This window comes from Primulina eburnea, chromosome 4 (genome assembly GCF_022965805.1).
Source record: "Primulina eburnea isolate SZY01 chromosome 4, ASM2296580v1, whole genome shotgun sequence".
Taxonomy (NCBI): Eukaryota; Viridiplantae; Streptophyta; class Magnoliopsida; order Lamiales; family Gesneriaceae; genus Primulina; species Primulina eburnea.
The window spans coordinates 38357483-38377859 of NC_133104.1; the positions used below are offsets into that span (position 1 = coordinate 38357483).

A 20377-nucleotide genomic window follows, 5' to 3' on the forward strand; every position below is an offset into this window, starting at 1 on the left:
ATTTAACACACAAATATAACTTGAATAAATAGAGACCAGGTTTAAATTATGTACAAATACTTGTGGAATGTCTTCATATCTTGACTTAATTATCTTTTCATAAAAAAAAATTTACAAACATGGAAACAAGAGTTTATTAGGAATACGACTCTATTCAAATATAAGATATTATATATTAAAGATAAATATCACAAACAAATCATGGTAGATAAATACCAAGAGTAGATTAGGTCAACCAAGTCTAGAAATAAATCTTATTATTAGATCAAGTCAAATTAGTCTAGAATTACAAAACTCTAATTCTTTTTAATTTAAATAAAGAACACAGATTAATAATTCGGTATTTAAATAATGGCAAAAACTTGTGTAAGACGGTCTCACGGATCATATTTGTGAGACGAATATCTTATTTGGATCATCAATTGAAAATTATTACTTTTTATGCTAAGAGTATTACTTTTTATTGTGAATATAGGTAGGGTTGACCCGTCTCACAGATTAAGATCCGTGAGACGGTCTCACATGAGACCCACTCTTAAATAATTTTGTTCCTTTGTCCTTGTTACCGTTCCGTTTTCACGAGGGGTCGAGAAATGACGACTCCCAAGAAATATGAATCAATCACGGGCCTTGAGATTTTATTTGGACTGCTAGTAAACGAGCCGAACATTGTACGTGGGCTGATAAAGAAACAATCCGTACTATCCAGCATACCGAACTGCGGTTGATTCGATGCTACATGTGAGGGCAGTGCCCCATATGATTTGGATAGACAAGATTCACACATATATGCGATTTGAAAAAAATTAGTGGACCTCATGTATATGTGGCTAAATTTAGGCCCTTCATTCTATCATGGGGATAGTGCCCCTACATGTAGGATGAAATCAATCCTGAACCGCCGCATCATAACCTAATTATATCTCGTCAAATACCCGAATTGGAAAAATGTTTGCATCTTCTGGAGTTGTAACTCTAAAATCGTAATAATTCTGATTTTTTAACAAATATTATTTTGTTATTGATAAAATTGTTCTCGAGTATGTTTGGTGTATAGGATAGGATTCTATCTAATTGAATTGATGACAAAAGTCAAGATAATGATATATAGGTACAGTTTGGTACATATTATATGATAAGTAAGTGATATATAGTATAAGGTTAAATATAATGATAAGATAATATGTTGAATGTTTGGTATGATTTTAACAAGAGTGATTAAATTTATATATTGAATTGTAATGACAAAATTAACCCTATCACAAAAACTTATATTTCATTGTTATCAAGATCTTGTAATTGCATATCTCAATTCTTAAATTACGTTATATAATACACACACACACACACACACACACACATATATATATATATATATATACATGTGTGTATATATACATTTGTGTGTGTATATATATGTATCTATATTTTTATATATGATGTATTTAATAAACATTTAACATTAACTTAAATGCATTTAAATTGGAGCTAATTAAGTTATTTGTAATGTATATCATTAAATTAAAATTATCACACCTCTTATAAAGGATATTTTATCCTTCTCAAAATTTATTTATCAAAGGTCCATGATATTATCATAGGCTTTTTAAAAAGGTACCAAACATGTTATAAGAGGGATTATTTATCAATTCTACCCTTATACATTTTTTGTTGTTGAGACAAAAATACCCTAAACTAGCATTGATGACAATTTGGTATATAAAACGATATTTGTAACAATTTGTAATTTATGTTATATTTTAGGAAGTAGATTGTCAATCTACCCAAAACAAAGGGATGTCTTTTCAACCAAGTAAGGTTTTTTTTACACGGGCTTCTTGATTAATTGAACCCATAAAAAATGAGACAAACATTAGTTTAACAATCTATCGTTTGCTTATCATCCATATCAAACATACCCGTAGTGTGATATGTGTGGGACAAGATATACAATTGTGATACTTTCATGCTCCGTGGTCACTGGATTTGCTCCATACAAAAAGATGGTAAAACACCATGAAATCTAATGTCTGCCTTTTGTCATTAGCACCAATTAAACCAGAAAGAAAAAAGAAGAAAAAAATGGGCACTGCCTCAATGAAATCTTGGAAAAAAAAAAGCCCATAAAACACCTGAACAGAAGCAACTAGTTACACAGAAAATCCCGCCTACAACTTTTTTAAATGAACATTTGTAAGTTGATTCTTCTAAAGTTAAGATTGTATGTATCTGTTCCGCTGTTGATTTGCCTCTGACTTAACTAGCAAAGATATTGAGCTTGTATCCGGTCACGGTTACTTTCCCACCAATGCTTCGCGTGCACCTCTCCAAATTTTTCACGGCTACAACAAAACCACTCAAATTCAGACATTTTCAACCTACAACTCTGGAAATTTCATGAGTTCACAACTTACTTACCTGAATCTGACACGACGAAGTTCTCTGGTTCCATCAACAAGTTGTCTGATAGTAATATAAACACCAGGCTCATCTTCTTCAATCCACTCAGATTCAATGTCACTTGCATTGCTAATAGAAACTGAAGCCTCGTCTCTTGAAGAAGTTGTCATTCTTGAAGCTTCCATTGACATCTCACTTTTCATGCCACAGCTGGGGTAAGCACTCGATCCGGGATTGTAATATTGGCTGCTGCCTTGGAGGTTGTACCTAGGAGTCCATTCTCTGTTCAGGATGGAGTCATTCGAGGGCTTTCTAAGGCAGTTCCAAGCCTAGAATATGTCGAGTCTCTCTGCAATAATAGCAAGTGAAGAGTTTGAATTATTAATATACAGTATCATTATAGAGTAAAAAGAGCAAAATTCAAGAAAAGATAATGTGAGTTTACTCCATCCTCAGATCTCCCTGGAGTGTTGAGACCTTGCTGATTGAATTTCTGAACATTGTACAACTCCATTATCCTGTCGTAGTTTTCGCCCCACCATCTCTGAGCTTGCCATTTATCAAACATCTCCCGGCTTGAAACACATGTTAAGCAGGCGCGATCTTGTATTAATATAGACTCAAATAAAATTTGATCAAATTAAACTAAAATCAACGTCCATTTGGCTATGTTGTCCGATTTTAAGTGGTGAAGTGGCTATCAATTTGGAATGTTACAGCAGTAATGATACATCTAATATCAAATGGTATATATATTGTTTCCAAAACTTGTACAATGTTTTAAATTGATACGTACTTGAAACGGATTCGTTTAAGATCATTCCCACCTCGAGGGAGTGACACAAAAGTGATTTGAACACCAGGCTCCACCTGTGCCATCCATTCTTTCGGTTCATTATCGTTTTCGGGTGCCATTTCTACATCACGAGCTGAGAAAGATTCTAGTCCACCGGTGGTTCTGTCGCCACCAAATACCGTGAATGTTGAATCAAGTCTCTTAGCTCGATGTCCTGATTTTGTAAAATCCCAAGCTGGTGTCGAACTTGAGCTTCCCGGCTGGGCATATCCATATGGAACCCCCTCGGAAATTGTATCGAAATCGGGATAAGATCTTTGTCCTCTCTTGAAATTATCATCTGTTTGGCCTGGCTTACCCTTCGAAGATGATCCTGAGACTTTTAATGCCATATCCTTGATCTGATCATGAAAAAATTTCCTTAGTTTTAGTAGGCTACTCCACTTAACAAATAAGAAAACATGAAGACATGCGGATTGATTCCCTCGTTCACCACAGAGTAAACGGGCTAGTCATGTGTAATAACTAATGATTCTAGTCCAACGCATTCTCCAAGCATGTAGAGGTCAAAAAATTCAACCTTTTGGCCTGCTATATTTCTAATTGAGGTTAAATTTTTGTATAGTTTTGAATTCACATGGTTCATGTCAAATGCATATGATTTTGACGATTTAGATTGAAACCTCGAGTTCTCCGAAGAAACCCAGTCATGCCAACCTCAAGATACTTGGTACAGAGATAGAAACTGATACTTTTATTTCATAATGCTAATGTAAGGAAAACAAGACAAAAGCTTTTGCATTATATTGTTGAACAACCAAATCTGGGTTTCCCTTGTGCCACGGGGTCCCCAAGAAAACTATACAGTGTAGCAGCCTGGAATTAAATGAGTAATGGCTTTTACTTCATCAGATTTGACATAGAAATATGCCTGAAAAGCAGTTCATATTTGGCTAGTCCCATAAACACACAGCTTTGCAGCACAAAGTACTGACACTTACATTACAGGCTAAATAGCTGCTTTGTGAAGTCCAAAGCAACTGATAGATCTGATTAAATCTCATTTTTTGATTGCTCTAGTACTCCTGAGTCTACAAAAACTGTTCCTTGAATTGATTCAAAATAAAATTCTCGAAATAAATAAATAAAATCTTTCCTCCACGTCAAGGATGAGTTTTTTCCATATGTATTCATGTCCTGTCTTTTCTGAAGATCCCCACAAAAATATATATATTCCATTAAAATATTCACAGTTTCTCATAGAATCTTGGGAGCAGTTGATTCAAGATCAAAGATTGGTACCAAAGCAAATAAATTTTGAGATTTGAAGTACATAATGACACTGTTATGTTATACCACCGACTGTGTGTCTTGATGTTATTTATCGGTTAACTCGAGAATATTTTTAATGCGATGTTTTTAAAATCAATATTGTATGAAGACATTCTAGTTCTACTAAAACAGGAACCCTTCAAGCAAAATGAATCTTAGTTATAAAAAATATATTCTTGTTACCGAAAACAAGAAAAGAAATAAAGGTAAAGCCAGCCAAGAACTTGAACCCTGGCTCAGTTCATGTGCTAAGTCTGGTCAATTCAATAAAGTTAAAGCACTAAAAAATTTAAAATCCATTATATATATTATTACAAGTTAGAATTCCTCGTATCAAAGGATGATCAAAATGCATGGAAAGCTGCAAAAGAGAAAAGTTTGACGTAGGGCCAAGAGAAATTATGGGACCAATCAAGATTTTCGGACACATGATCCGAGGAGTGGCGTGACAATGTCCCCTTTCAATTAAAGTCATTTTCTTTGCCAATAAAACTGTGTCACACACACCCCACATGTTTCTTTAAGCCATTTCCTGTGACCGGAAGAGTCGCCTTCAACCAGCGGGGTGGAAATAGAGAGCCAGGCAGGATTATCATCTGTCTATATTTTAATTATTTTTATGTATTGCATATGCCTAATATTGCTCCTCCTCCCTAAATTTTCAAAACTTCCATATCTCGCGCAAAGTTTCTAACTCTGCAGGTGTGCAAAATTGCAAACATAGTTATTATTTGGTTGTTATTTGTTCCAAATCGATCGGCTGGATCGGTTCGATCGACCTACCTGATAAGAGAAGTTTTGCATCCTTGGATTCCCGAATGATTTTAACCTATCCGTTTTCAAACTAACAAGTCAGGTACCAAAGTGCATCCTAAAAAAAGGAGCAGAATTTGTCTACTTTTCAAATTTCAAATGGTATTTGCAATCCACATCCATTGAAGTAACTCATATTTCTTAATGAAAACAAGGCCTAAAGGCAAAAAAGTCTAAAACCAAGAAACACGTAGCAGCACAGTACGTCCCAGATTCAAATTTTTGCTTGGACCCACAAAAAGTTTCTTAGAATGGCCCCACAAAATTGAAGTCGCGACAAAAGTAAGTAAACACATGACCAAATTCGTACATTAAAAAAAAAAAAAAAGCGACCAACGCTAGAACACTTGTACATCAACGGGATTATAGGACTAAACCTTCTTGTTTGGACAGAGATCCATGATTTGCCGGAACTCTCCTTCTCACCCCAATGGGCAATGGGATAGATCGGGAATGAATGGCTAAGGCTAAGTTCATGTTTTTATCTTGCCACCATTTGGCATTTTCGATATCATGTATCTAATATGGCTATATGATATTATTCGTAGAACTTGAACATATACAATCAATCAATGTCTCATCCTTTGATCATTTGACGGAAAATGGTGATAATGCGACTTAGCGATATAATCTCAACACTCGCTACCGCATCCAAGATCTTCCATAAAACAAAACTATGTACATGTTGGGTAAAGAAGTGGAAGTGAAGAACCTGTGTAGTGAGACTTTTGACAGCGTCTTTAGTAGAGGGAGTCCCACGCGGGGCATCCTCTTCATCATCGTCCCTTTGCTTTGAGCAAGTGATACATGTCAGCATCTTAACTTTTGCTTTCTTTTTTTTCCACCTGTAAATCCATCCATTCATTTACGTAATTTCATTGAAATAAGTTAACAACTTTACCGATATTCACAATAAAAAGTAATATTTTTTCATGGATGATCCAAATAAAAGATTCGTCTCACAAAATATGACCCTGGAGATCGTTTCACACGAGTTTTTGTCGTTTTTGGATTTCAACTATATCTATATTCTTCTCCTCCTAAACTATTAATTAATGAAGTACAAAAATAATTATCTTTCCTTCTTTTACTATAATTAGTACATTGATAAGACATTATTATTTCAAGATTTCATGTCCAAAAGTCTCAAAATATGAGAAAAAATTAAAGGGTACTCAATCTCTTGCACATAACATTAAAATAAATAAATGAATGGTTAATTAGGAAGATAATTTAATAGTAGTTTGCATGTTAAACATAAAGAACCAATAATTGAACACAAAGTTCCAAAGTGGCGTCTGATGTTCCCCCCCTTTAATGAACACGAAGAATAAATAAAAATGGATTTTCTGTCCAAATTTCTGAAAAAAAAAAATTATCGATCACACTCAAGCGCAATCACCTACTTTCGCTTTTATGCTTGAGCCACAATCATTCTTTGTCCTTTTTCTTGAATATATAATAATTCCAAACCAATAATATTTAAAATTATTAAATAAAAGGGACCAGAAGCGACTGGGAAACATGACTCAATAAATGAGTACTGGATGTTGTAATAGGTTGCAGAAATTTGTCCCGTTTTGAAAGCGCTTCCTCAAAACTCAGACAGACAATTCAATTAAATCATTTTCTGAAAAGTTTGAATTTTATTTCTTTGAATATTTCAAGAAATCTAAATTTGGCCCGGATTGAAGAAAGTGAGCATGACATACGGACCTTATAATAATTCACTTTTCCTCTGGAATCTCTATTTCTTCACAACCTTAATCAACACAGTAGAAAATTCAAGTAAAAGATGTCAGAACTTGAACAAGAATTTCGAAAAACTTTCGGATATCACCAACTTTTTTTAGAGTCTTACCTTAGGAAAACAGAACCAACCCTTCAAGAGTCGGATCGATATTCTTGCAGTGGTGGCAAAGAAACCAATAATCTGTTGAATTTTACTGCTACAAGCATGTTGACATGGAGGAGGAGGAGGAGGAAAAACAAGGTAATCCCACTTCCGGAAAAATCAAATAACAGCTGGTAGCTAGCCCGGGAATAAGCAAATTGAATCGAATCTCTCGATTATATTCTCCAGTGCTTCATGCAGCTACAACGAATCATCAATAAATAAAATATTCTCCGGCGACACATGGCTGCGGCTGCGGCGGCGAACGGAGCTCTGTTAACGGCGGGGGTGGCTCGAAAAATGGGAATCTTTTTTCCCGGCATAAATAGATATATATTACGAATAAACGTGTGGAAATATTTGTTCTCTGGTGCACAAATGGAAACAAGAACGAGAATGGAGACAAGGAAGGAGAACGAAGTGTGAGATTGTGTTTTGGTATTTATATAGGAAAGTGACGCCGTCAAATCCCGTCGTTATCTAACGGAAATTGGAACACCAAAACACTGCATCAAAGTTGTACACCCTGGTTCGGAAGTTGTACGCGGAGACAGAATAATTGGGTGGGGTCGTTTAAATCGGACGTTTGTGCTAACCGGGTGGCAATTGGGGCCCACCTGTTTCGTGAGGCAATCTGTGTTGGGCGCATGTACGTACGTGACCATACTTTATGTCCATTATCACTAACCTTTTGTATGTAAAACGATTTTATCAATAAATTTTATAAAATAATTTTTTTTGGAATTTTTGTATAAAAATATTATTTTTATATAAAAATATTATTTTTTATTATAAATATAAACATGGTTGATCCATCTCACTGATAAAAATTTATGTGATCGTCTCACAGGACATATAATCGTATGCTATATTGCATGTATAAAAATTAACAATAAATTAACATGAAGCGCAGATAATTAAGATGTTTTTATTTTCATTTGAGTTTGAAATAAAATGGATGTGGTATTTTAAATGAGATTGAAAAGTGAACAAAAAAATTAAAAGAAAAATTAATTAAATTTATAATATATTTTTTTATAAAGAGATTCTTCAACGTAACAAAACGTGATCAGCTTTTGTACATTTATTAATATTATAAATAAATGTACAAATTTCTATGTCAGAGTTATTTAATATTATAAATAAATTTACAAATTAGGAATTATTAGTCCACTAAACAAAGAACGTTCACAAATTAAGACTTTTCGAAAATGACTAAATACCAAATGTAAAAAAAAATGTTCGACTCTAACATGTTCGTTCGAGTTCTCAAGCTCGTTGACCTATGGAGAAATCGTTAATTTTCAATGTTAAGTAACACTAGATGTAATCTTCAGATCGAGTTGAATGAATTTATGTTGGTTGAATTTCAAATTTATCTCTCGTTGATATATACAGATACAATAATAATTACGATGAATTTGAAATACACTCAAGATAAATGTTATTTCAAATACATCGTTCATATTTAATCTTTCTCTATATATAGACCAGCTAGCATGCTTCTCATGTTTGGAACTTTTGTTTTTCTTGAATATGCCCAATATTGTGTTTGTATAGACTGCTTTGATATATAAATAAATTTATTTACTTATATATCCCTATATATATATATATATATATATATATATATATATATATATATAGTTTTAATATGTTGTCCGCTTATTGTGTTCATTTATGTGTTTCTGTCATAACAAAGAGTAAGTTTTTTGTGCGACGGTCTCACAAATTTTTATCTGTGAGACGGGTCAATCCTACCGATATTCACAATAAAAAGTAATATTTTTAGGATAAAAAATAATATTTTTTCATGGATTACCCAAATAAAAGACCCGTCTCACAAAATACGACTCATGAGACCGTATCACACAAGTTTTTACCTACAACAAATGAGGTTATACTCATATATTTGATGTATAATTTAGATATACTTCATTACATTCAATAAATGTGTGTCATCTTATGGATAAATATAAAAACGAGTCCAATGAATAATTAAGATATCAAATATATATATATATATATATATATATATATATATATATATATATATATATATATATATATATATATATATATATATATATATATATATATCGGAGAGATTCTGAAAAGAAGACATGCAGGCCCCTCGATTCTTACGTACGTAGTACGCTCGTCTTACCTTGTAAGTAGAGCATCGATAATATAATCCATGTATATATATATGAATAAAAATAGAATTAACAAAGTTTATATTTTCTAAAAAATATTCTGCCGACGTACTTTAATCATATTCCCACACAGACAATGTTTTCAATATCACTTTATGATTATATGCATATGGTATGCTGGTTTCAAATTAAACACCGTTTGAGCTAGCGTAAAATATCCGATAACATGAAATATCAGTGTCGAAGACATGAACTCGAACTCGGTGTAATTTGTTTGTGATTTAAACTAGAAGTATCTCCCAATTCACGGTTGTTACCAAATTATGCATGTTTATTCGATATAATAACAATGGAGAGATCGATGGGGGTAAGAACATATTCTTGAGTAGCTTTTTAACTAGAGTTGTGGGATGTCTTCTTTCAACTTTATTCTTTGGGCTAATTAATGACATATCTTTAAGCAAAGAATTAAATATGTTTGGTTAATTGGATCGTGTCCAGTATGATTCAAAAAGAATGATTAGATCATGATTAATGAACTGGTCGATAAAAGTATTTGATTTAAAAATATGAAAAGAACGAATTTGAAACGACACTCATCTTAGATCGATGTATTACAAATCCATCACGATCACTATTACATCTACGTACGCAAAGAAGCGTATTTGAAATTCACTCAACATAAACTCGTTCAAGCAGTCGAATAGATTTTGAAATATATTCACGGCTTCAAATCTCTCAATCCAGTTACACTCAGTTTAGAATATAACTCACACATGGTGTGTGAACCTAAATAAATAAATAAAAAGTGAGTGACTGCTGACTTGAGAGATCTCAGCAACAATCGAGAAAAGCAGAGTCAAGATCGAAAAAGCCAATAGCCATCCCTCCATTCGCTCGCTCCAAGCTTTCTTCACATCTTTCCAATCTAATATTTACGGACCTGTTTGGTAGCGAATTTCAAATCAATCAGTCTACGAAGCAACTTTCTTATTATTCTCGAGTCCTCCTTTTGTCTTTATTTGTTTCTTATTCCCATTTGCCAAACGGGCTTCCCCGATGGTGTGAAAATGGAGTGGATTGAATTTTTGGCACTTAACTAAATATTTAAAAACTAAATAAATAAAGCATCTCGATCTATTGTGTTAATTAGCAAAGTAAATTATTCAATAAAATAATTTATGATACTTTTCTTGTAGTGTACAATGCAAATCATTTTGAGCAGATCTTTTGTGAGACGATATCACAAATCTTTATCTGTGAAACTGGTCATTTTTCATGGATGACCTAAATAAGAGATCTGTCTCACAAAATACAATCCGTGAAACCGTCTCACACAAATTTTTGTCAATCCTTTTTATGAAACTCGTTTTTATATAATGGTAAGTACATTTAGTCAGATATATTTGAATAAAATGAAAAAAAAAATGTATTATTTAAAAAAATTCATGTATATTGTTTAAAATTTATTTTGACTTCCATGTAAAAAAAATTAAAAACTGGGTAATGTTATTTTGATACTAGCTAGTTTTCCCATTGGGTAAGTGCATATGGGTCCATGGTGTAGGGTTAACTAGAAGCAGCGGCCTTTAATTCAAAATTGATTGGGTAATGAATGTAAGACAATGTTGCACTATCCATCCATTCACATTTAGAATTTGAGATATAACATCTGATGGAACATTGGTTCATTCTCACCAAATGTCATTTTGTCAATGTTAAATTAATTTTGATACAAACCCAAGTTTTCAGCAATGCCACAAACTCAAATTAAACGAACACAAAATAGTAGTAAAATAAATAAATAAGTAAACAGGCACGAACCAAAAGCTTGGTCTCTCGGCGAGTTTCTGCCTCATACAACTCGGGCCGAAGATGTGGTACCTTACCTTCTACGCGCTTTGCTTATTATGGAGTGGATATTGAGTCCCTATCAACGACTATCGAGCTAGCTTGGCTTGGTATTTGTCGGATTATATCGATTTTCAAAAGTACATTGAAGTGGTTCAAGAAAGACTTCCATTGTTTCCTCTCTTATATCTAAGGCAAGGCACATTGCCCTGTTCTTCTAGTTTTAGCTCATTTGGACAATTAAGAATATAATTTTTTTTTAAATTTGTAGTACCAAATGCGTTTCGCTGGTGATAATGATGCAACTCAAATCTTTTTAAATTATATACTAGTTCAAGCGTTACAGTCAAATTATTCTCATAGTATAGACAATTATTGTTGATTCCCTCACAATAATTGCACTCTTTGCAATCAATGAGAATCGAACACGTGACATTGAATCGGATATTGATTGTAAGACTGAGTGTATACCGCTTTACCAAAAGTTATAGTTGATGATAACAGTGCAATTCAAATCTTTTTAAACTATATAACAGCTTAAGTGCCACAATCGATCACTCTCTCAGTAGAAACAATTATTGTACCCAACATATTTGGTTTTTCCATTTTTTCATTAGATTTTTTTTTAATAAAAAAGTTGCTTTCAAATTTAGTATGACAATGCACATTTGGGCCACGAGATATGACGAAAATGATTATTTTAATTTTTTAAAACACTTATAACCTATTTCTAGCACCTGTAACGCTCACATTGTTTGTTATTTCTATGTTTTACAATGTTCCACATATTCATCTTTAGGATCTTGTCCACTATTTTTTTGAAATATAATTGAAAAAACTTTTGGTATGATCAAAATGAATTAGAAAACCAAACGGGTCACAAACCTAGCTTGTTTGGTTTGTCCGAAGAAGAGTGATACCCTCGAGGAGGCCCGGGTCAGGGGTTTTGAATGATCTCGGGTCCTGAATCAAGTTATGAAATCTTTGGGCCAATCCGATAATAGCCGGGCAAAATCATCTCCATGGACTACTAGAAGTTCGGGCTTTCAGACGAGTTCCCGGATGATGGTATTCTACCCGGGATACCTCGATAATAGTACCGCATTCGAGTGCATAAGTATGTAATATATTATCTTGGTAATCATTACCTTCAAAATCATATGGATTTGACTGGACGAAAGAGACAGTTTGGCGTGTCAAAAAAGTTGGTGTCAACAAATAGGGTATGAGCAATCATTTTGTCATAATTAGTAAGTAAGTACTGAAAACAAGGTCATCATTGACTTTCTTGCTATAAATATCAAGTTTGCTTACATTTAGATATTCATTCACATATATATTACCCAAATCATTTACTCTCTAGAATTTCATACACCATTGTCATAATATTCTCTTTGCTACATTGGTTCTCCTCGTTCATCTGCTGACTTTAGCATCAGAGTGACAACGTCGGACACCTCTCTGGCGCCCATTCACGTGATTATCTTCGTGTCTCCAGGTCAGAACCAGCTTTTCCAGAGAGAAAAACCTCTGGTTTGGACACATCTCGATGTACTCACTTTTACGCTCGATCCAATAAATTGTCCGACCCAGCTCACCCGATTTACCGAGATCAAAATCAAAGAGCAATTTTTAAGATCACACCATCCCTTGTTCCAAAGTACCCAACTAAACAAAGACCCACAAAATCTTAATTTGAATGAAGGCATAAAAGTTAGGAAAGAAAACCATGAAAAAGCAAAGTGCCAAGTTTTAACTTTAATTTAACCTTCGGAATGTTGGTGGTTAAAAGCAAACATTTATATATTATACATACATACATACATATGTTATATATATAGGAAAGAAGATGAAATGAAAAGTGATTTATTGAATTGTAAAAGTGAATTGGTTATTACCAATAATGTTGTATAGTATGATACTTAATAACCAAGTTTTATATATATATATATATATATATATATACTATACACTTAATAACCAAGTTTTATATATATATATATATATATATATATATATATATTATATATATATATATCAATATTATAGGAAAATATATTTAGGTTGTGTTTGGATTCATGAATTTCAAATCTATGGATTTCAAATGTTTTTTGTCTTTTAGATAACTAAGATCATAAATTTCATATTCATCTCTTATATGTTTAGTATATAGTATAACATGTTAATATGATGGGGTGAAATTGAAATTCTTTCTAATTTATATTACTAATGTGTAAAAAAAAACTATATGTCAATTTAAAATTTTACCTATTATTTAATTTTAAACAATAAAACTATTCGAAATCCATTTCTTTTATATAATTCCAGTGGTCATAGTAGATCACGTGTTTTTAATAAAACCGTATAATTTTACATTTGTTTAAATTAATGAATCTTCTCAGTTACAATTCTTTTTTTATTCTCTAGAGTAGGTCTCTTGTGAGAAGGTCTCATAAATCTTTATTTGTGAGACGGGTTAATCCTACCGATATTCACAATAAAAAGTTATACTCTTAGCATAAAAAGTAATAATTTTTCATGGATGATCCAAATAAAAAATCTATCTGACAAAATACGACCCGTGAGACCGTCTCACACAAGTTTTTTTTCATATTCCCATAGTTGGTTTTATGGCTTTTAATATTATTACACGTGCTTTCCCTTTCTACGTGACTTCAAATTTTGTGCCACTAGAATTGTTAAAAAGAAGAGATTGGTTATGGAGGAGGCTGACTTTAATAGAATTTTCCTATAATTTTGTAATGTTTTCCTTTCTACGTGACTTCAAATTTTGTGCCACTAAGGGTTGTGTTCTGGATGGAGAGATTTTGTTTGAACGGAGAGATTTGATTTGTGAATAAATTCGAAATTTAAATTTCAAATGACACTATTTTATGTCAAATATATCACAACTATCCTTACATTTATATAAATTAATAAAGTGATGAATTTAAAATATATTCGATACAAATCACTCAAACAATTAAATGGTGTGAATGCAAACTAGACAAGCAACATAAAACAATTGAAATGTTTTATCGATATAGTAAATTTCACTTTAAAATTACAGAAAAAATTAGTAAAAGGGGGGGTATATGTGCCAAAGTGCAAAAAATTTAAGAGTTGGTTTCTTGTGAAATGAGTTATTGGCCTAAATTATTGAGACAAATGGACTCAATACATATTTATCATGAAAAAATATTATTTTTTCTATGAGCTGAATAGGATCGAATATCCATAGAGTATGTCTCTTGTGAGACGATCTCACGAATTTTTATCTGTGAGACGGGTCAACCCAACCGATTTTCACAATAAAAAAAATAATACTCTTAGGCATAGTTTGGTACATTGGATAAGAGAGGGATTGATAAATAATCCTCCTTATCCCATGTTTGGTACCTTTTTAAAAAGCTCATGATAATATCATGGGCCCTTGATAAATAATTTTTTAGAAGGATAAAATATCTCTAATAGAAGGTGTGATAATTTTAATCAAATGATAAAATACACTACAAATGACTTAACTACCCTCAATTTATAATGATTTTTTTATAAATCTATGCTAGTAGGTAGAAATTAAAATCAAATAAATATTTTATTTATTTTTATATATTATATAATATGATAATTATATAAATGATTTCGAGATAATTATATAAATAATTTTTATAAATCTCAATAAAATTATTATTATCACTCGATTAACCTTAAAAATTGATATTTGACTTGACTCAAAAAATCAAGGGCTCAATTATCATATTATATAATATATAAAATTAGGTAAAAATAAATAAATCATACAAGTACTATCGGCACATGTACAGATAAAAAATATGAACTCAAGCAACAATTTTGAAATTATAAAATTTATTATGATAAGGTTAATTTTGTCATTATAATCTAATATATAAATTTAATCACTCTTATTAAAATCATATCAAATATTAAATATAATATCCTACATCTTATTTATACTTGACTTATCCTTATATTATATATCACGATACTGTTTGGTATGCTGGATAAAAGTGGGATGAGAACAAATTTTTAATAATCCCATGTTTTTCTCAATTTTGTGGTAACCAACTATCATCTCATGGCCCGTGATACTACTACATATGGGTTAGATGAAAAATCACTCCAAGCTCAAGGGATGTGAGGTGGATTAACGTTATATCTCTGCAATTTGACAAATATACCCTTCTCCTCAACAAAAGAAAACACTACTCTACGTGAGAGGCATTTGTGCAATTGACAAGGGTATTTAAGAGATTATGTAATAATAAACACAATAATCCTACAAAATTTAAAACATACCAAACAACATATTATTCATCATTATATATTACTCATTCATATCTCATCATGTTTTTATCACACTTCTATTCATCCTTCATACATCTCATCCATCGTACCAAACGGTATCCACGTGTTTATCCTATCATGTGTACCAAACTATGCCTTAGCATAAAAAGTAATATTTTTCATGGATGACCCAAATAAGAGATCAGTCTCACAAAATACGACTCGTGAGATCGTCTCACATAAGTTTTTGTCATATCCATATTTAGAAAATTCGAAAGCTGTCATGGACATGTATTATGCAAACTTCTGGCCCGGTAAGATATAATTTGGGAGTCACCTGTTCCAGCCTAGTAACACGGGCCAAGATTCAATGGGTTTCAGCGGTCCAACCCAATTAGAATAATTGCGTGGCAAATGGCAATTTATTTAAATAAAATTGTATCAAATATTGTCCTAGGTTTCCACTTTCCACCATTTGCGGTTGCAAGCCGCCGCGCAGCAGGGGATAATACATTTAGCAATTTATGGACGTTGACGCCGTCGAAGGATCAATGTACGAAATTGAATAAGAATTTAAATTAAAAGATATGATCGTTGGTTTTGACGTGGCTTCGTATTGGAATGAATTTCAATTACTAAAAAAATAATTATTTTAGATTTGTTTAAACAAACCAATGAATTTGTTATCCTTGACTTCAAATCCATCAATCTAAATACAATTTTAAATACGGTTTACAAAATCGAGATATCATCACAAACTTGAGATATTGCTACCAAACGTGCCATAAGCGCTCGACAAAATCAATTAACCCACCTAAAATAAGTAAAAGTCAGAGTTGCAAGTGGACAGATTTCGAATCAAATATTCTAGATGATGTAAAAGCTAAATTTTCATCACATAACTCGGAAGGGATTATTTCACCCTGTTGCACGGGAAGAGAACGGCCCGGATCACTCCACATGAGTGATCCGGGCCCACCACCATGTATAAAAAAAAAAAAAAAATTGGCTCAAATTTTTCCGAGCCGTTAGATCTACCCTGCGGGCACTGCCCGCAGGAGTAGGGTCTACTTTACCGCTCGGAAGAATGTCACACCTCGTAATTGGAGCGCATCGACATCCATATTGTTTAACAATTAAATATTACAAATAATAAGTCTTGTAGTATATCAAGTAGTCAAAATTCAATCTGTTCCTTAATCATAATTGTACTTACAATGCAAAAAGGGGAAGTTATTTAAAAATCCCCAATCATAATATTTCTTTGCATTCACTCCCTACCCACAAAATTGTGGTACTATTTCATACAAAATGTGGTACACTTCATGTGGAAATGTGGTACTAAAAAAGTACCTAGGGATTGAAAACAAAGAAAAAAGGCGGCTGGGGACTGAAGCCAAATTTCCCGATGCAAAAACGAAACGGATTGCAGAAGCATTTATAATTGAAAGAGAATGGGAAAAAAAAAACTAGAACAAGTGTATAAACTTCGAGATCAATCTTCATCACTAACCCAAAACATATTTTGTTCATCTTCATCTAACCGATATTCATTCTTATCTGAGGAGGGAAATAAAATGTAAATATTTTGTGAAACATTCAACTAATGTGAGTCGATCGAATACAAATAAATAACAATTATATATACTCATACAGGTGATTTTCGAAAAATCACAACATAACAAAGCATAAATTTATCATGAACATAACTTAGGCATATAACAATGAAATTTATCTTATTTTTCATGGTTTACTGAACAGTTCTCTAAATGTTATTTTTTTAAAAAAAAATGAGTCACGTAACAATTATTATAACCTGTCACATCACGGTCATATAATATCATAATTCAGAAATCATATATCGCATCAAACTCGAATCATAACCGTGCGTTTTTTTTAATTCATAACATGGAACAAAGCAAAACGAACGAACCTCTTGGTTTGAGCTCTATTTACGAAGGGAGAATATATAGTAGCTGAAAAGTCTCACTTCAATAGCCTTAATGAACCATTACAGGGTTGTTGCATGTTGATGATCAATTGTGTTTAAATTTGAAAATTTAAGTGGCTATGAATACATGAAAAAGGGTGCTACATTTCTGCTGAATAAATAATGGATGCCCAAATTTAGAATTTTCCATTATTTATGACCATGTGACATTTATTTATATATTGTTAATTAGAGAGGACAAATAACTGAAAAATAGGTACAAAATAATTAAATATTTTTTTATAGATCAATAATCCACAATGATATATATTAAAAAAACAATATATCCTATTTAAGAGATAAAAAAATGGTTACTCTTTATATATTATTATTTGTTGAAAATAAGAGTTGAAATTATTGAATGTTGAAAATAAGAGTTGTGAATATTGAAAATTATTATGTGATGATGTACGTAAAGATATATTTATTTTTGGATTATTTCCAAAAATAAATTCATAAATATGTCTATAGTTTACTATATTTTGTGAGAGTGAGATTTTTACTTTTTACAAAATTTTTACTTTTAACACGTTATTAGCACGATACTCGAAGGTTCTCCATATTTTTCTAACTCCAAAACACATGAAAAAGATAATAATATTAAAAAGTAAGAATATTTATTTTATATTTTATTTATTTTTATTGTGTATATATTTAATATATAATATCATGTTATTATATAAAAAGAGTGTATGACATCTTATTATAATAACGTGATATGATTATATTATTACGCTGCTTATATATTTTTATTGTGTTACCGTTTAATTATTGTATATATATATTTAAATAACATCATGTTATTAATAAAAAGAGTATACGACACCTCATTATAATAACGTGACATGATTATCCATTCCATTGTTTATATATTTTTATTGTGCTATATATTAATTATATATATATATATATATTTGTATAATGTTACAGTATTATATAAAAGGAGTTCCTGACACCTCATTATAATAATGTGGTGTGATATACATAATTATTTATACATGATTAACATTATATTCATCATATTATTACCATAAATTTAAATATACATACATTTTTTTAAGATTTTGTAACGGTCATAAATGGCTAATTTTTACCATATAAATATGATTTTATAAACACATTCAATAACTCCAAACTTACTCTTCCTCTCTAAAAATTTTCTTCAATCAAAATTTTCGAAAAAGAAGAATATGACTCTTTCAAGATTATTTTGTATAATTATTTTGGTTTTTATAATAACTACTCTTGTATTTATCAGAGAATATCAACATCGCGTTTTTTCTTTATTTTTTTAAGAATGATTGTACTTATAGTTTATCTGTTACTTTGTATTGTCATATTAATAAATTTAAAACTTAATTAATAAAATGCATTGTTATTTTTATAGTAACACCGTGTCAAATTTGGCAAAGATCGAATTTGTTGCGCTCGATATTACAGGAAAAAATTATATGTCATGGACTCTCGATGTAGAAATACATCTTAGTCATTGGGTCTAAATGAGATTATTAAATAAAATGATATCTCATTATCACAAGAAAAAGCAAAAGCTATGATATTTTTGCGTCGACATCTTGATGAATGATTAAAATGTGATTGAAAAAAATCACATTGTTTTATGGAAATGATTAAAGGAAAAATTTGAACATATAAGGGAAGTTATATTTCCGACCGCCTGTGATGAATTTAATAAGTTAATATTCCAAAATTTTAAGAAAGTCAGTGATTACAACTCGGTAATTTATCGAATAAATCTCGTAATTAAAATTTTGTGGACATGAGGTTGCGGAATCTGAAATGCACGAAAAAATATTTTTCACTTTTCACGCATAAATTATAACTCTACAACAACAATATAGAGTGCATGTACTTGCGAGATAATCTGAACTTATCGCATGTCTTCTTGTGGCGGAAAAAAACAACGAGTTGTTAATGAGAAATCATCAGTCCCGATCCACTGGATCATCAGTTTTTCCAGAAGTAAATGCTGTAAGTAAAAATGAAATTAAATCTGGAAACCAAAATCAAATTGAAAGACAAAGTTTGGTCGAGATCGAAATCGAAGTCATGGTCATGGACGTGAATGTGGAAGTGGTCGCGGTCGCGGCTATGGTTTTGAAAACAATCGAGATAGTTACTTCTATAACTCATCTCAAAAGGACGTCACGAACAACCCACTAAAAAGACATAATGAGAAAATGAGTGTTAATGAAAATCACTCAAAACGATTTGAAAGTTCATGTTTTAAATGCGACACTCCAAGACATTGATCTCGTATTTGTCGAGCCCCCGAACACCTTTGTAAGTTCTATAATGAATCAATAAAAAGAAAAGAAAAAGAGACCAACTTAACTGAATACAATGACCATTTGAATGATTCAATTCATTTTGATGCTGCAGATTTTTCGAATGATTTCTCCGAAAAATGATCAATATATTGGTGGAATAGAAATGTAAAGAATTTTATATGTTCATATGCTAATGTTTTATTGTATAATTATGATATGTTTTATATTTTTCAATAAATTAGAAATGTATTGTCAGTAATTTTTTTCATTGTATATTTTTTTTACGTTCAAATATGGAAAATGCTATGAACAAAGCTAAACGAGGAGCTAATCCCATGGAAGTTTGCATACCTAGTAGTGGTATAACGCACACTATTCTCCGAGATAAAAGATATTTTTGGAACTAAAACCAACAAAAACAATGACAAATATAATATCAGGTCCGGTAGACTTGATTAAAGGTTGTGGTAAAGTACATTTTTTGTTACCTAATTGTTCAAAATTCTTCATAAATGATGCTTTGTATTCACCACGATCGAAAAGAAATTTGTT

At 31.6% G+C, this 20377-nt stretch overlaps 1 pseudogene; it reads right to left on the reverse strand.

Annotated features, from left to right (window-relative positions):
* Positions 1–1948: 1948 nt before the first annotated feature.
* On the reverse strand, positions 1949–7631 carry LOC140831151 (protein Brevis radix-like 1; annotated as a pseudogene).
* Between the last annotated feature and the right edge of the window lie 12746 nt (positions 7632–20377).